Source organism: Tigriopus californicus, chromosome 6, assembly GCF_007210705.1.
Source record: "Tigriopus californicus strain San Diego chromosome 6, Tcal_SD_v2.1, whole genome shotgun sequence".
Taxonomy (NCBI): Eukaryota; Metazoa; Arthropoda; class Copepoda; order Harpacticoida; family Harpacticidae; genus Tigriopus; species Tigriopus californicus.
The window spans coordinates 6,606,707-6,625,047 of record NC_081445.1 but is presented as its reverse complement, the minus strand read 5'-3'; the positions used below and the strand labels follow the sequence as shown (position 1 = coordinate 6,625,047).

General features: G+C 40.4%; 1 protein-coding gene across 1 annotated transcript in view; it reads left to right on the top strand.

The window, feature by feature from the left end:
* LOC131882746 (innexin shaking-B-like) overlaps positions 1-18,341 on the top strand; it is a 74,963-nt gene that overhangs the window by 30,957 nt on the left and 25,665 nt on the right. The gene's annotated exons all lie outside the window — the stretch shown is intronic.

Below are 18,341 nucleotides of genomic sequence, written 5' to 3'. Positions count from 1 at the left end.
CGAGGAACGAGGCCACACCGCACACATGAGTAAATGTATTCTATGCAAACGATTCCATCTTTTCCTAGTGTCGTTCCTGGATGGATCTGGCGTTGCGTGGAGGGGTTAGACTGGTCCCGAGGTCCATCCAGAGCGTCTCAGGGGCTGTTGTGATATCATCATAATCGCCATCCCTCCCTCCTGGAGGAGTTCATCCCAGTCCGCTGATCATGGCCTGATTCCCACCAATTCATCAAGTATTCCTGGATTGAGCCACACTTCTTCTTCCCCGCTTATTTCTCTCCCAATAGAAGTGAAGCAGTGAAAACCAAATCGGGTCCTTCGTTCTATAGACAACCGGAGAATGAAACATGAACAAAGCGGAGATTGAAAGGAAAGGGGTGGGGTGGGACTAGGGATTGAGAAGATATTTAGTTGGGGGAGCGACTTCAATTGTAGGAGCGGAACTTCCGTTTGTGGTTTTATTTGTTGCTCGAGAAGAGAAACTTATGAATATACATACGATCCCGAGCCGCTCGGTTATTTGTTCAAGCTCCGTCTGCTCCTTATTTGAACAGCATAACACCCACCTTATCTACAACGTATTCAGCCTGCATAAGAAGAAGGAGAGTGAGTACCTCATGTAGAACAAAAGCAGGTACTATTCGTTGGCCATCACTTAAACCATGAAAGCCCATCCGCCCATTCCCCAGGCCTTGATTGACCTTGGGCACATTCACTTTTTTTCTTTCTTCCTGTAAGTTATCTAAAAGTGCGCTTATCCCGAGGCAAAGAAGTACATGGCGAGAGAGGCGGGAGCAAGGATACGTTCATACCATTGTTCTGCTTGGTCCTCATTGTAGTTGCTGATCACCTTCATCATCGTCATCATCAATGATAGTCACAACAATAACAACAACAACAACATTGTCTTCTTTGGTCCATCCTCCTGAATGGGCTCCACCATCCCAAGTTCATTTGGCCCATCTTCCCACTTTGTTTTCCCATTGACCTCTCTGATTAACCTGCTCCAGAAGGTACCCCAGTGGCCTCATTCAGAAACATATCATGCAACTTGGATCAAATGGGCCCTCTTCCTGCCCACTCGTCCACTCATTGGTGTGGTGCCTACAATTTCCTACTCATCACCACTACTATCATTACTACAACTACTAATAGCAACCGCAGGAGATGCATCGGGAAAGTGGCCTTTTTCGAGAAGTAGATTACTACATGTTGCCACGGATAATAAAAATATTATTTAAGCTCGATATCCGTGTGGCTTGGTTGGAAAATGTTTTCCATTGGATTTCTCAATACCTAACAATGCCGATGCACTATTACTATCACTATGCCTACATGGCCATGTGTACATGGGCATATTTCACAGTTTATTTGCCCTAGTCATGCGCTTGCCTAAGGCTTGGATTTATGCTTGACACTGGCATTAATGAAAATCGTGATACTAGAGCACCACTAACAATTAGAGTACTCTTACATGTAACAAAATAGGCCTCAGTAGTACATTGGCGGTTTGTCAAGTTTGAATTTGAACTACAGGTCAAATTCAGGTCAAATACAGGTTACACTGGGACAGAAAGATATGCAAAATCGCAGGTGATGAGCATTACTATCCAGCAAATGAGAATTTCTTGTCATATTTTTTTTTCCAATGGCTCTCAATGAGCCTTGTCCATTTAAGAAAATAGATTTCCATCCAATCCATGATCGACAGACAACAAAGGGGATTCAGCCTTGAGACAGATCGCGTGATGAAAAGGTGACTAGGCTCGTTCATGTCAAGTTGTAATAAAATATCATTTCCATTGTCGTCGTCGTTTGTCGTTCGTAGTATCCAGTCATGGGCTTGAGAACATGCTCCATCACTTTGGCTTGTTGGTTTGACAATGAAACTCAAGAACAACTGCTGAATTCCCGAAGTCACGCGAGCCTGGGCTCGCGGGTAACCCTCGTGAATACTGCCTTGAAAAGAACAATTTTTCAGTCAAATCTCAAATACTTGTGACAGAGTTGACAGACAAGCAAACAGCCTTGGAGCAAATGGGTGGAGCGAAGCAATTACAAAGAGCCTTGCAGGCTCAAATCATCGCCACTTCCGCTCCGTTTCCTATGAATAAATATTAACGTAAGAATATAACGCGAGGTTGCGTTATTCCTTATGATATGTTCCAATTAGTGTCATTACTTTGAGGTAAAGATGCTTAGTATAGATTATGCATCTTCACACTTCGAGGGTGTTAACGGCAGTGGGAGCAAGGCCAAGATAATACATTACGAAACAGCCAGGCAGATTAGTTTTAAGAGTTTGTATATGGTTATTGATGGTAGAGTTGTTGCCTTCAATCGGCTGGAGTGGCATTGTTCCATGGTTACCGATTAACCTGCAGTAGAAAACCACAACGAACTTATTTACTCTTCTTTTCTTTCTTTCAATGGTGCCAGTTAGCATCCAGCTCATCCGGCCAGAGCCTCCATATCGTGAGGTCGCTTTCCCGCGACTCTTGGGCTTTATGCCCTGAAAACTATGGCTGGCACTTGACGCATTTTCCCGACAATTATTGCACTTTCCCGATCCGCACTAACAGTGCGTAATTTCATGTACATTAAGCCCTTCCAACACTTGGAAAAATGTGAAGAACATCATTTTTCAGATTTGTTTTCACACTTGTTTGCCTTAGTAATTATTATTATACAACATTTGAAACATTAAGTTGACGCAGTTTGGTAATAAACTTAAAAATAGAATATAGGACCTAAGTGCCTTACATTTGGGAGGTTCGTGTCTGAAAAATGTAAGGACCAAAGCAGGGCTCAATAATGGGCGAGGGGCTTACTTACGCATTTTGAAGAGAACTTTATGAAAAAACGGGGAGAATTTTATTAAATCGCAATTTACTAAATCTCTCGCTTTTTCTTGGTTTTGGGTGCTTTTTTCCGCCGCCCCTGTGTAGGCACTGTTTCCAATCCACAGAAGGTAGAAGAAAGAAGAAAACAACTCGCTCCGAAAATCTCAGAGTGAGAAATGATCAACCAGAGTCCGTACCATCGATCCATTAAAGGCGATCGGTAGTGGAATCCGTGATCAAGAAATATTATACGAGTGTGTTATTGGAATGAGGAGGCATTTTTATTACTGCCCGACACGATTATCATTAGCAGAGTCTATAGTAGAGGAGTCTAGCATGGTAGAGCGTCTGATAGACTCGCCCAGGTCGACCTCATTTCTCACGTTCAATGCCACGAAGGTCTATTTATGGCAACACGAAAAACAATTGGATTCATTAGGTGGCGATTACTCTTGAAATCGTCCAGGCGATAATGAGTTCGATTTTTTCCTCCCTCATCAAAAACAAAGGCCTTTCTCTCTCTCTCTCTCTTTTTCCCTCTTTCTCCTTCTTTTGAGGAAAAGGCTGGCTAATTGTCTTCTACCTGGAGGCATTGATCCACGCACGTGAAGCATAATTCGCCTTAACAATGGTGCCTTGGGCGAAAGCAAATGCGTACGTACGTAGGTACGTATTTGGGTCAATTTCCTGAAGGAGGGCCATTCAAGACGAAAGAGCCTTTCATGTTGGAAACTGGTCGTGAATAAAAATATTTTATTCATAAGGGTTGAGGGTATTCAACTATCCCTCTCCCCTTTGTCCCTCCGTATTCTTCGTAAGCTCCGTCAGATAAACCTGTCGGAAACGATGTGCCATGTGATATGATGTATGAGGGTTGACCCATATTCTAAGTGCCAATCCAGCGGAGCTAATTTTGTTTTGAATCCCTCATCCATGTGTCGGTCAGACAATGAGAAATAAGATTAAGCCAAGGGAATAGTCATCGGTGTTCATGAAGATGTATGATAGTGACTTTGTTGCAATGAGTAAAGCAAGTATTAATAAGTTCGGAAAAGGCAAAGAAGTCTTCCTAAACACTTAAACACTTGGTGGTTTTTTTTCATTTTTTTTCTTCTTTCATTCCTCGAGCCAGGTTGTTTCGGAATGGCAAAAGACCTTGACAAGCTTAATCTGGAGGCTCTGACGGGCTTTGAGCGAGCTGTCCTTCTGTAGTTTTATGGCCCATCTGACCTTTCTTTCAAAGGTCTAAAGACTGACGAAAGTCTCCTCTCGCTCGTCTGTCTCGGTGGGTTTGGAGCAAGGTCAGTCCCAAAGAGTGATATCTTATCATAATTTGTGGACTGGACCACTTTCAACTTTTAGAGGACTAAAGAGCACTTGGATGTCACGCAAGTTTTCTGCACTTGATTCGGACAGTGTGCACAAATGAAATCCTCAGTCACTTTTTCCCACTACAAACCGAGCAAGCTATTGCTAACCAGTCACCCATCCTCGAACATGAAGATCGTAGATCAAGTTCTGACACATTAGGAACCCAAGTGGAACACGGAACAAATAGCCCGAATGTCTCGAACTTGTGTAGAAGCATGGCAAAGTGTTTCGTTCTGGCTCAGTCATATGTGCACAGGAGAACTTCGTATGAACTACCTACCGAGAATGGAACTGAATTAGTGCTTCCTTTTCGTGGAGCACGCCATCATCGAAAAGCGCAATTTTTCGGGGGCCTTTTCGATCCATGAAACTTTCTTTTCTGCTGTACAGTCAAGCTTGCTCTTAGGGCCAGACAGGGCCTCAGTTTGAAATGGAAAACTTGGCCGACTTTCCTCATACTTTCAATGATAAATGTCCATCTGAAATGAAGTCGTTGCCATTGGCCCTTTCCAATTTCCAAAAACCCATTTCTGCACCCATCATTGATCAAGACGGCAGGTAAAAAATGTCCGTAGTACTTAACACGACTGGAATCCAAACTTACCTTGGGTGACTTGACGCATTTTTGTTCTCTTAAGATTTTTCGCGGAGTGGCTTTAACCGCTACAAGGATTGTAATTCCTTAATTTTTCTTAAATTAAAGTATAGATTTTCCATTCTAAGCAAATTTCTAACAATACCTTATCCACCCGGAGATCCTATAATCTTGTTTTAATTATTTTTTTTTCTCTATTTTTATTTCAATTTTTTGCGGACCTCCTTACCGTTACTGAGATTGGAATCCCAACAGTTCAAGAAGATAAATTTATTCATTTTACTTAACTTTCATTCATATACGTATTATTTGATCGACCAACGATTTAGAGTTCGATTTGGAATGTTGTTCAAATTTCTGAAAGTTACCACCCCGACGCATCCTCTGAGAAAAAATGAATTATAGACAATTGAACAATGAAGAATTCGAGAAAGACGAGAGGAGGACTTCAATGCTTTGAACATATCTAGATTTTTGAGGGATGGAAAGAGCTCTTGAAACTCACGTTAAGATTCTACGACCACTAGAACTGACCCTAAACCCTGTTGTGGATCGAGCATGCTGCTCATATTCATCCCATGCATTCTTGTCATGTACATATAAACCGTATTAGTCAAATACAAATCAGTTATAAAGTCACCACCAAACTCCCTATGGGTGCACATCACAAAGCTCACGGATGCTCTTAAAACGCATAGAATCAGATACCTTTCAGAAAATCTTAGAGCCCGAAAAATGATAATAATATCGCGCCTGTGCTATCATTTCCAGACGATTAGTCTTCCCGACATGAAGGTAAATACCAATCCATGGTCATTTTCAGGATTTTTTTTATCCAAAACAATCGGACTGAATCGATCCATTGTGGCCTTGGGTCCATCCTAGTTGTAAGCGTAAGGCCGCTGGTTGTGCGATCTTCGCTTGCACTAACTATGACGACGATGGCCCAAGATCCACGAAGATGTGAGCTGAAGGTCGACGAGGCTTTGGAAAACCTTTTCATTGGGTTGGCGGTTGGAGCTTGGGACTTGACAGGGGAGTTCCTACATTTGGGCGTATTTTTCTCACGCTTGGACTCACTTCAATAGAGACATAGGACCCCGAGTTTGCCGAATGGGACGTGGTAGAGTAATAGTACCCTGCTCGCATACTAGACGAGAAAAGCAACTTGAATTGGGACCTCACAATATTGTTTTCTTGTTCCACCAATCTGCACCATTGGGTTCAATGGACTGTTTGTTTTAATTAAAGGAAAATTTAGAACAATACTGTGCCGTAAAAAGTGTTTTTACGAAGGCCAACTTGCACGCTCTAGCATCAAAAGTAGTTGACAAATATGTAGTTCAACGCTATTTAATGCTGATGAATGATGTCTTTCGTTAATGGTTACAGAACACCAACTAGCTTCCGTTGCTTTCAGGTATGTGGATGAGTCATTTATCTAAACTATTTATCTAGACTATTATCATTTATGAAGTCATTTATCTAAAATAAAAATTAACCTTAGTTTTTTTTCACCTTGAGACAAAGCAGCTTTGGGTTAAGTTTTCCAACAAACACATTTCGCGTTCATGTCAGATAGAGGAAAACATTATTTCATGCAATCAGGAAATTCCACACCGGAAAATTCAATTTGGCATGCGTGTACTGTCTGACTATTCATTAACACCAACCTTTAGCGATTCGATTTGCTTTGAACAATTTTGATCAAAACGCAACAGGTTTGCAATTTCAAGTAACGAATTAGTGACTAATAGACTCCGACCGATGAGCGAAAAATCTGAAGCGAGGCATTGGGAAGAAAACTGGTTGGTGTTACCCTCTCGAATTTTTGCTCGATATACGAACAACATTTTTTGTCGGAGTCTAGTGACTACTTTTCGACCATAAATACTTGAAATGCAGCATCTAACTTGATCATAACCCTGTGTAATAGCCAAGATAGAACTAATCTTAGTGTTCAGGTTCTTTTCGACTGGAAGACGATCTAGTCGTCTGTCTGTCCATGACACGTTTTCACGTCTTCAACCATTGACATGCAAATGATATGAATGCGTTTAATGAGAAACACATTTTATACGCACTCGCATCCTTCGTATGTAGACATACGTAGAGTGGATCGAGCTACACTATTTTGGTGGCGGGGCTTCCAACCATAGAATTTCCATAATCAAATGGGTTTAGGGTGGAATCATGGCTTGTCCTTGCTTCTCTGTTCTATGTCTACAATAATAGTGAAGAAATAGAGTGTACCCTGGCAAGTATCTACCACATACACAAAACTTCACAACAAACTCGATCCTGTTCCTTGAAGGAACATTTGCACATGGTTATAGTAGTACATTGTGCACTGACAAAAGGCAACCACACGACCAAATCCAGGTCAGAAAGATGCACTTTTTTCAATGCTCAGCCTTTCAGTGGATGGTGTCCTAGGCAAGTTGAGTGGTGCGATTCGGTTCCAACCCTGACCACAAACGTGTGGGAGATTAGAACTTTTGTATTTCTGGCACGTGGCGCATTACCCAATGGAAGGACAGTGAGTATTTTTCTAACCGACAGGGAGCAAAAATTCTGGAAGAAGTTACTTGGATCTCTAGTTTTATTCATTGAAGCCAGGCCGGCAATAATTTCTGCCCTTTTCCGTGGAAACTGTCGCATCAAGTTTTCCCTGTGAGCAGATGGTTTCGAGAAATACGCTTAATGTTTGAGAAGTTTCTGTGCCCTTACTTAAAGTTTTTCATGGTATTCTACCTACCCCACCCGCCACGACCTCGCTCTAACATAACCTGACCTAAGGATAGGCACCACCACTTGCTTGCAGTGCTACGGAAATACCTACCAGAGAGATGGCTTTAACAAGGCCGGCTGACTGACAGACTGTTTCACAGCAAACCAATGAGCAGGAAATGCATTTATTTGCTGGACGAAAGGAAGGATTGCGATATTGAAAGGAAAAAGTTTCAAAACGAATATCGCTCTGATGGACCACCCTCTAGGGTTCTGTCTCTGCAAAAGTGTTGCCGCTAGTGAAACAATCTAGATTAGTCACCCAAAATTAAGGAATTCGTCCCACATATTTTCATCGATCAAATCACTACTGATGGAGAAGATGCATTAAAAAAATGCAAAAAGTCACCTTTCGAGACACTAAGATCGTTCAGAAGGAACCTAGAGATCTTGTCCCATTCTGCCTGAAAGAAATATTTTTTACTCAACTCGAATTCCCGCTATCCCCTCTATCTATGTCTTTGGTCGCTGGCAGAAAATATGACTTTAAGGGCAAGGAGGGAAGGGGAATGGGTAGCGTGCATTACTGATGGTGGTACGATAGACGATAGATGACGAGGGGACGATCCCGGGCAAAGTAATGTCTCCCTCCCCCTTGTCATCATTAACCCCTCAATTCTGGCGAATTGAACTTGTGAACTTTTGTAGCTGAAAACTTGGCACCGCACACTCTTTCGGATGAAGCTCGTCCGTTCCCGCTCAATAAAAGAGGGCCATGAAACAGCCGTGCTTGGAGTTCGTCCGGGTATTAGGTAATAATGCCTCGTGGCTGTGCATGACTGCTGATAAAAATCCGACGAAATGTGCAACATCGCAAACCTTCAACGATCCGTCATGTTTCATTTCCTAATGGCCGCCATGACGGTGGACCTTTGGGGGTTCTTTTTTCTACTCATTGGCTTGAAAGCCCCCGTATTACGGGACAAGTGAAGATATGAAAAGGAAAAGCAAAATGAACCAATTTGAGGGAGCAGGTCCGCCAAATTGCCTATTATGCCACGGAAAGATCCTGGAGCCCCGATGAATGTTCACTTGTGTAAAGAACAAAGAGATGAAAGGAACTGCGTACGCTCGATCCCATGTGAACCTGTGAAGGGCGAGCGCCCAAGCGTGAACATGACAAAATGATATCAGTTTTGTCAAAAAAAAAGGAACCAACCTTGGCATGTGGGTGAGTGGGTGTGTCCTTGAGGTATGATATCTTCCGTATCTTGCCCTCGCACAATGGTGTCTCCGTATCTACAGTGTCTGTGGCAAGGACGTAGAAACCGCGACTTCCATCTCGTCCGAAGCTGCTCCTTTACTCAAAGATGACAACATGCGGTAGATACGGAAGAAACTGTATGAATACAATGCAACAAAACCTATACCCTAAAGTCATTGAAAGGACAGACACTCCCGGTTAAGTTGCTACTTTTTCCATCTTGGCTTACCTAAAGACGTCAAAATCACTTAAGAGTTGAGCTCTTGAGCTGGATAGATTCGATCAAAAAGTATTCCTTTTGTCTTTGGAACAAAATATACTTTAAATAGACTTTGATAATCAGTTCCCTTTTTGTAAACATGGCACAAACTACGTGGGCTCTATCGATGTATCAGTAATAGTATGGCTATCAAAAATGCACTAAATCATCTCTAGGGATCCTTTCCATCGAGCCCAAAGGCCCACAAGCGCTTATCATTTATGTACGTATTTGTAGCAAACAGGTAGGTCACTTTAATGGGAATGGTCTGTTTGGTGGCACTTAAGATCAGGCGGGAGAACCAACTTTAGAAAAACCCACTTCACCATTGATATGATACTATGTGTTCTCGTTCAATTCTGTGGCACACAATGATCTCAGAAAATGCGGAGAAAGTACCTGCGTGCGTATTCTTAGACGGAAGAGAACTGTCACAACGAGCGAAATGGAAAAGCAAATACGGTGCTAAAGCAGATGACGACAGATTTCCCATAGATCAGTGCTATCATTGTCATTACATACAAAATGGGCCTCCAGGCTTGGCCGCTTCAACAAAAAGAAATGCACTTAACTTGCTGACTTGTGAATGATAAAAGAACGATACGAGCGAAGTGAGTGTCCGATTACGTTAACGCCAAGTAGTAGATAAGTGACAATCAAATTAGACCGAGGTCTTGAACTCGCCTATTCATAGTCATATCAGCAAAATAATCATTTGACCCAAAATCAAAGTGTGTTCAATTAATAGAACATCAAACTAGTGCGTATTGGGCTTAAACAAATAGAAGGATTTATATAGGGCTGTATTGAGAATCAGAAAACAAAATTGTATTCGTCTTTATGAGGGGTTGGAAAAATGAATGAAAGATAAAACAAAATTTATCCTTTTAAGTTGTTACTTTTGGCCAAAAAAACTTACGAAGACGTTGAGACTCTGATAAGTTTTTGATAAGTAGAAAAAGTTGGTAATAGTTTCATAATTCAGAAATTTGAGGTCTTTGATTTGAAGGAAATGATAAAGTTTTATGTATTTCTGAATAAACTTCGTTCATTTGGTCTTGTAAGAATCTATTTACGATGCCCTTCAGATTGGCGATGAAAGAAAGATCAGTGGCAACACATGCATTTTGTTCTGAGTTTAAATTTTGAAGCACCCTGACGTCTTCACTTCAAACAATTGTTGTAAATACTATTGATAAAACGGGGAAACTGTGATTTAAAAAAATGCCTTTTAAAGCTCACTTCCGAATTGCCGATAATAATTGAATTGTTCCCTAAAATCCATGGTTTATGACTATTTTACGGTTGAAATTCTTGAAATAAGTAATTTTACCCTAAAGTAGCCCAACAGACAGGTCAAAAATTAATTTTACCCAAACACACTTCAAACAAATCCGACTCCTAATCTTCATACATCATTTATCAAGAAACTAATCTATATTTTAGTCCGTACTAATTTCAGATTATTATTTCTAAAAAGCGTGTTTTTTTTTTATTTTCGCCAATATGAATATTACGTCTTCTAGTTCGATTGTAGCTGATACTAATCGTCCAATATGATATATCCCCTCGAAAGTAATGTTGAAATGATCAGAACTTAGTTTGTATTAACATTCGGTTAAAAGCACAACTCAGATGACATGTCTAACCAAAATGTATCTTGATCATTAGAGGGTGGATTTGAAACATTTGATGTTTTGAAGTAAAGAAATGCCTTTTTTGGGTGTTCCAATACGAATTAAAAAAGGTGGCAAAAATTACACTGAAAAGGTGGAAAGGTTTCTCATTTCTAGAATGTCACTATTCACCTTTCATAAAGGTTTGTTTCCAAACCACAGAGTGTCAATATTACAAGTATGTGTTGAAATAAGAAATGTCGCTTCATTTAAATTTTTCTCTATGAAAGAACTAATATCGACGTATCTTAAAACAAGTTATGGCTCCACAAGACTTGAATTGTTTGACAATACTTCACACACCAGTTTACCGAGAACTTGACAGACCTTGATTAAATATTTATGTTAGAAATCGAAATTATGAAAACATGCAAACCATTTCAGCAAGGAAATGTTAACAACCCATGTCTACTCATTTTCATACAGAATTTACCCTGCATTTGTGGCTTTTCTGAATAGTGTCCTTCTCTCTCTCTCTCTTTTGAAAGCTCTACTAAATTTCCGCACGCTTATTTGAAAAAGTGCAAAATAAGTGAAATGGTGGCTATCCATTATAGCAACATATCCCTAAAGAGATTTGTTTAGTTTGAAGCTTTAGATAATGTGAAAAAGTATTTTCCTTATGAAAGCTTTCCAATTTGCCCTCTCTTGATCAGAGTGCAGTCATACTTTTATTAGCGTGTTATTAACTTTGTCGTTAGATTTTTGGTACGAGTTTGCACTCACATCACTGAAAGGTCCCAAAAGCTCATCAGAAGCATTGGGGTCACCATGAAAGGTGAGATTGATTGGATTGGCAAAGAAAACGTGGAATATTGGGCTGCTGGTAGATTAGTCGAGCGGCTTCTCCCGCTCTTCAGAAAGTCAATTTCATACTTCACGAGTCATGGGCGTATCAAAGGCGGGGGAAAGGGGATTGCCCGGAACCGCCGTTCACTCCCAATCCAGTTGAACTTAATAAATGGCTCAAGGTCCCAAGAAAGCCTGACCCAAGCAATCTTTTCGCAAAACGGAACCATAAAACAGTACCGAAATCTGGGAATGAAGAGAATACCCTACAATACAAGGGCAGTGGTGGCATTGTATCTTTTGCATTGCCGTGTGTTTACCTACTTGAATTGCTTTTGCCAAGAAGTCGTCTTGTCAAAGGGTGGCATGACATATCAACTGGCTAGGATTGATCACCGACAACCACGGGACATGCACTCACTACTTACAAGGACTACTACTGTACCCTAATACATAGTACTACTACCTTTTAAAACTCCCACAGTGAGACATGCATTACTGCAACGAGGTTAACCCCCTTCGTCCCTGCAATATCAATACAACGCAATGAATATCACAACCAATAACACATGGTGCCAGCGTGCATGCTAATTGTTCTCACAACTATTTTCCTTGCCTTTCAGGTAAGAAGTGGCCAATTGATGGGAATACGATAGTCAGTGTCATCTTTTCTGAGCAAGGCTCTTTTGTGGCTCCTTTTGAACGACGCGCTACTATTTCTCGAGTTCTCAGTTTCTGGGATTGAGTGGGATTGGCCGACCTTTATGGTCGCGTTTCATCGGAGTTGCACGCTCTCAAGGTCGGGGAGAATGGAACCAACTGAAGCCGTACTTCACTAAACGATAGCGAAAGTTGTGCAAATGGTTGGATAATCGACCCACCAATAGGTTTTGGTGTTCTCCAATTCAATTCCGAATCGATTCGGGTTTGCGAGACTGTTTCTATCAGGATCAAGGATCGGGGTCATAGAATATAGGTTAACGATATACTCTCGTTTCTCTCCGACGAGCTTGATCAACGAGTTAGGCCGTTGTTGGTATGATCGTTTCTCCGGTAAGAGCCCTTCAAACGTTGCTTCCGAGAGTCCAAAGGAAAGTTATATTATCCACGTCGGGATATCCCTGTGAGACAGAACTTGCCTCCAGGGAAAAAGGGAATAAGGGTACCATTATGCATTTAGACACTTCTCACCATGCCTTAAGAGTATAAGAGTATACATACCCGGACTGGAAAAAGCAATACCCACAAAACCCAGTAGGCTGACTAGGTGGTGGAGTAGGCCCCTTTGGAAACAATAAAAATGTCAAGCGTTCCAAGAATTAATGGCATTGGGGATCATTTTGATAGTACTGTACATGCACCTCGTGAAAAGCAAAGGGTGTTTCGTTGAGCATCAAGAGTATCATGCCGTCGATCGCCTTGGGATCCCAGATTTGTCGTAGCAGTTTGTGCTTTTGACATCAATACATCGCATGTAATCTTCAGCTATGCATCTTCCGAATCTGAGCTCATAACTCTTTGGAGCGAACCGCAATGGCAGAGGGAGACCATTCTGAAAATGTAGGCCGAAAATCCATCCCTGCTCACTGGACCAAGATAAGAAGAGTTCGTGTGAGTAGGTCTGAAAGGCTCGATTGTTTTAATCCAATTCCCCGTTCTGTGTTTTTGCCCTTCAAGTTAGTTCAGGAGGCGGAGGTTGAAGGTTGGCCGAGGTTATTTGTCGATGGCAAGCGTTTGGCTGGAGGGGCGACGTCAAAAATAGGGACAAGCCAACAATAAACACACATGGCCACTGAGCCCTGCTTTCTGTTTGTGTTCTGCTCGTGTTTCACCCAGCCAATTATTGGTTGGCATTGCTCGAAGAGAATTTGAAACAAAAGTTTCCAATTCACTAGACCAATCCCAAATCTCTGGGATTTTCTCCACGTCGTTTCTGCTCTTGCTCGGCAGATGAAGCAAAGAGACAGGGAAGACCTACTTAGTTCGAAGTGTGGTTGGTTGGTTGGTTGGTTGGTTGGTTGGTTGGTTGGTTGACTGGTTGATGATGGTGTGCCTTCTTGTCGGTGGAAGGACTGGCCTTGGAGGCCAAGGTTGACCCACCACCTGGGCCCATCCGAGCGAGACAATGAGAAGGGCAGAGAGTAATTGGACACAGTAACAATCAAATGACAATTTCAAGGGTCGGACCTACTAGCTAACAGGCTCTTCTTCTTCTTCTTCTTCGTTCTGCTAGACACATGTACTTAGAAGGAAGGCATTGTAAATATCGGAGAGTCTACCTTACCGTTCAGATATGGGCACAGTCGTCTTAGGAAAGATGGGCTAGCTCGTTCGCAAGAGAGAAAACGATGAGTCTCGGTTGGAAGAAACCTAAATACTGTTGTACGTATATTCATACTTCTGAGAGGGATTATCGAGACCTTATTGCTTTGAGCCCTCGGAAACAAAACGAATTTGGCAGTCTATCTCATCTTCACTGAAATCCTCAAAATGAAGAAAATACATTTCTAGGATCCAATCAGGGTCGACTAGTGATACAACAACCACAGCCTAAAGCAACAAATTGTAGAAATAGAACAGGTATAATCATAATTGTTCAACTCTTACGCTTTCGAATGAGGTTTTTTTTTTATTGAGCTCATTTGTCGGTGTTGACATCTCATTTGTTTAGTTTATAATAGTAGTTACTGGACAAGGTGACCCCCACAATCAAACGAGCTCACTCTCATGGTCGATGATGGCATTCGTGGCGTCTAGAGGAGGAAGAGGTCAGACACCCATCACATTAATGTCAATGACATGTAATGCTTCATTGTGCTGACGTGTGCAGACGTGTCTAAGGTCATATTTTAGGAGTCGCTCTTGGCATCCTAGTCTTTGTAGGTTTGAAGTTGGTATGCCATAGAGTATATGGCCCTTTTGACAGGAAAGGACATACATGTTTTCAACTGCAGTAGAAGATACGAGAACTCATGAAATTTCTTTTGGTCGCTTTTTGAAGTGCAAGTTGTATCATATGTTTTATTAGGTTCCAATAAATGATGGGATAACTACTTGAATGCAGAGTCTTTCGCGACTTTGATATTAAGAATTGCATGACATGGTATTATTACATAATTCATAATTACATTACATAGTGTTGTGGGATTTATCTAGCATTTTAAGTTGCCGTTTGGCTGATTCGCAATGTATTCAGTTTTTTCTCTCGTTTTTTGAATCAATCGAGGTCAGAATTTGTAAAACGATAATGAATCCAAGTTGCACGTCACGTCCTATTTCTCGAACAAAGGAAATCGTCAAGCATCTTTTGGAATGTTTTTCGACGTTCCTTTACATAACATGCTTTACATGCTTTATAAGTGTTGGTATCATATGTTTTATTAGGTTCCAATAAATGATGGGATAACTACTTGAATGCAGAGTCTTTCGCGACTTTGATATTAAGAATTGCATGACATGGTATTATTACATAATTCATAATTACATTACATAGTGTTGTGGGATTTATCTAGCATTTTAAGTTGCCGTTTGGCTGATTCGCAATGTATTCAGTTTTTTCTCTCGTTTTTTGAATCAATCGAGGTCAGAATTTGTAAAACGATAATGAATCCAAGTTGCACGTCACGTCCTATTTCTCGAACAAAGGAAATCGTCAAGCATCTTTTGGAATGTTTTTCGACGTTCCTTTACATAACATGCTTTACATGCTTTATAAGTGTTGGTATCATATGTTTTATTAGGTTCCAATAAATGATGGGATAACTACTTGAATGCAGAGTCTTTCGCGACTTTGATATTAAGAATTGCATGACATGGTATTATTACATAATTCATAATTACATTACATAGTGTTGTGGGATTTATCTAGCATTTTAAGTTGCCGTTTGGCTGATTCGCAATGTATTCAGTTTTTTCTCTCGTTTTTTGAATCAATCGAGGTCAGAATTTGTAAAACGATAATGAATCCAAGTTGCACGTCACGTCCTATTTCTCGAACAAAGGAAATCGTCAAGCATCTTTTGGAATGTTTTTCGACGTTCCTTTACATAACATGCTTTACATGCTTTATAAGTGTTGGTATCATATGTTTTATTAGGTTCCAATAAATGATGGGATAACTACTTGAATGCAGAGTCTTTCGCGACTTTGATATTAAGAATTGCATGACATGGTATTATTACATAATTCATAATTACATTACATAGTGTTGTGGGATTTATCTAGCATTTTAAGTTGCCGTTTGGCTGATTCGCAATGTATTCAGTTTTTTCTCTCGTTTTTTGAATCAATCGAGGTCAGAATTTGTAAAACGATAATGAATCCAAGTTGCACGTCACGTCCTATTTCTCGAACAAAGGAAATCGTCAAGCATCTTTTGGAATGTTTTTCGACGTTCCTTTACATAACATGCTTTACATGCTTTATAAGTGTTGGTATCATATGTTTTATTAGGTTCCAATAAATGATGGGATAACTACTTGAATGCAGAGTCTTTCGCGACTTTGATATTAAGAATTGCATGACATGGTATTATTACATAATTCATAATTACATTACATAGTGTTGTGGGATTTATCTAGCATTTTAAGTTGCCGTTTGGCTGATTCGCAATGTATTCAGTTTTTTCTCTCGTTTTTTGAATCAATCGAGGTCAGAATTTGTAAAACGATAATGAATCCAAGTTGCACGTCACGTCCTATTTCTCGAACAAAGGAAATCGTCAAGCATCTTTTGGAATGTTTTTCGACGTTCCTTTACATAACATGCTTTACATGCTTTATAAGTGTTGGTATCATATGTTTTATTAGGTTCCAATAAATGATGGGATAACTACTTGAATGCAGAGTCTTTCGCGACTTTGATATTAAGAATTGCATGACATGGTATTATTACATAATTCATAATTACATTACATAGTGTTGTGGGATTTATCTAGCATTTTAAGTTGCCGTTTGGCTGATTCGCAATGTATTCAGTTTTTTCTCTCGTTTTTTGAATCAATCGAGGTCAGAATTTGTAAAACGATAATGAATCCAAGTTGCACGTCACGTCCTATTTCTCGAACAAAGGAAATCGTCAAGCATCTTTTGGAATGTTTTTCGACGTTCCTTTACATAACATGCTTTACATGCTTTATAAGTGTTGGTATCATATGTTTTATTAGGTTCCAATAAATGATGGGATAACTACTTGAATGCAGAGTCTTTCGCGACTTTGATATTAAGAATTGCATGACATGGTATTATTACATAATTCATAATTACATTACATAGTGTTGTGGGATTTATCTAGCATTTTAAGTTGCCGTTTGGCTGATTCGCAATGTATTCAGTTTTTTCTCTCGTTTTTTGAATCAATCGAGGTCAGAATTTGTAAAACGATAATGAATCCAAGTTGCACGTCACGTCCTATTTCTCGAATAAAGGAAATCGTCAAGCATCTTTTGGAATGTTTTTCGACGTTCCTTTACATAACATGCTTTACATGCTTTATAAGTGTTGGCATTGATTCAATGATTGCGACAAGCTCATCACCAGCTGGTGGTTTTGGATTCGATTATTTGCCGGATGAAACAAGAGTATATCTACACACAGTATATCTATAACATCCAGTCACGAGTCAATTTTTGCACACTGTATTTTGGAAGGTCAACAACAAAGCTCCATAAAGACAACCAAGCTTTGCGGGTCTCAACACTTTGCTTCGAAGCCCGCTGTTGTGGGTCTGAGGCTTTTGATCTCATTTTGCACTTCATCGTGCAAACTGGGGAAATCCAATAAATCTTGATTTGCTCCTAACGTTTATTAGACACCCATCTCTTGGATCTTTGGATCTATAAGCGAGGGTCCAACTTTTACGACGGCCAAGATCGAGAATGCGTGTTGTCAGCCTTTCCCATATCTGCAGACCATTCGACTGAGTGCATGCTGAAGAAGTTTTATTTGGTTCCCGGTTGGCTTCATGTGAGGCCGTACTAACAAAATATTTGTTTCCACTTTCCTCTCGACTCTCCAATCACAAGATCAATCCGCTTTTTCGCCTAATTGATAAAACATAGACCCTAGTGGCCCTTAATATTTGTTTGCAACCAGACCAAACATACTGGAAGCATTCTGAGAACAACAATAGACTGTGCAACATCTGAGGGAAGGGCACAAATACACAGTTTAGCACTCTGTGTTTCCAATTGAAAGAGTGCCATGGAATAAAAGCTTTAGGGCTTATTGCGAAGGCATCTGAGTGTTGTACCAAGGTGTGAATGAATGGAAGTAATCCCCTAGATTCATGAGGTGGTTAGTTTGCTTTTGTGGGAATGGATTTGTTTGCAATGATTGCTTGACGAATTCTTACGCTAATAGAATTTGAAATAAGTCACCTTGTGTCGGAGAAATCAAAGACATCGGTCAGTTTACAGTATGCATGGAGCTCCGACGAAAATTCAAATGAGTTCATGTACGAGAGCCTTTTACCAGAAGAAAAAACATTTGTCAAAAATCAACCAGCCATGAAAACATTCTTGACTTATAGAAGCTGAAGATAAAGTATCTTAAATGCCGTCGCAAAATTCAAAAAGACACCACTTCGCTCCTGAAAAAGAGTCTCACTGACACAGCTCCCACCAAGACGGAAGTGAAATTCCATTTTGAGTCCAACTATATTTGAACATTTGTGCAACCAACGTCATATCCTTGGGCTAGAAATAATAAGAAAGCGGGAACTAGGATCGTATACACTATTGAACAATAACATTAGTGGTAGATCATTTGAGACGAGTTTTTTTAAACGCTTGTACCTCTGAATTAAGGCCTGG